A 1172-nucleotide genomic window follows, 5' to 3' on the forward strand; every position below is an offset into this window, starting at 1 on the left:
AATTATTTCACTCTTAAATTTGACACAAATTCTTTGTATTAGAAAAGCATAATAACCAAAACTTTTTTTGTATTATTTTTTTGTACAAGATATCTCAAACAACTAACAATCAATCATCAGTACTCCAAAATCAACTAAATTGTGAATACTCTGGACAACCTGATAGTACCATGGAATATCGTGTTCTATTTTTTCAGGAAATATCTAATAATTTTTCAAATACATAATGTGATAGATATCTATTTAGAATTACATTATTTATTCTATTTTTTTAAAAAGAGTTGAAAAAAATGAAAAAATTAATATTTTTATGTATTATATCTAATATTTTAAATGAATTATATTTCTAAAATATTTTGATGAAAAATTATATTATATAATAATATCTTTAACAAAAGTAGTTAATTAATAAATTTTAATATAACAATTTAAATTATTTATCAAATAATATAAAATAAAATTTAATTATTTTATATTTTTTTGTTATAGTTAAAAATATTATTTTAATATAATTTTTTAGTATTATAAAATTTTTATTGCATGATAATTGTTGATATTAATAAATAAAAAAATTATACTTTTTGTATTTATATATTTTATATTTATTATTTAAAAATAAAAAATTATGTTTCTCATTTAAAGTATTATATATTAAAAAATATTTATTTATTTATGTATTAATAATATCTAGTTTGTTCATATTATTATGGTCAATATTTTTTTATAATAATTTTAATTTACATTTAATGATATCTAATAATTTATACTAATAAGACACACTCAATAAGTACAAAATTATCGTGGTTATTTTAGATATATCCAATTCTTTTTTCGTAGTCTATAACGATTTATATTCATGCTACTTAATAAAGTTTTTATGAAAAAGAGTTATTCTCTGCATCCAAGTAATTTTATCATCCAAGTTCAGTTAAATAATTTTAAGTCATCCGTTTTTTTCGCTTTCTTCATCCCTTACGCTGCTTCTTCTTCTTCTCACGCTCGTTTACGCACAGAGCGTCTTTTTCGCCTTCCTCCTCCTTCTCATTCTTCTCCTTCTTTTTCATGTATTTTCTCCTTAACGTCATTCTTTTGTTGTTGTTGTTGCTGCTGTATTTTTTTTTTTTTTGTCTTTTCCTCCTTCTTTCCCTGGTGAAGAAGCCTCCTTCTTTACC

This window comes from Arachis duranensis, chromosome 3, assembly GCF_000817695.3.
Source record: "Arachis duranensis cultivar V14167 chromosome 3, aradu.V14167.gnm2.J7QH, whole genome shotgun sequence".
Classification (NCBI taxonomy): domain Eukaryota; kingdom Viridiplantae; phylum Streptophyta; class Magnoliopsida; order Fabales; family Fabaceae; genus Arachis; species Arachis duranensis.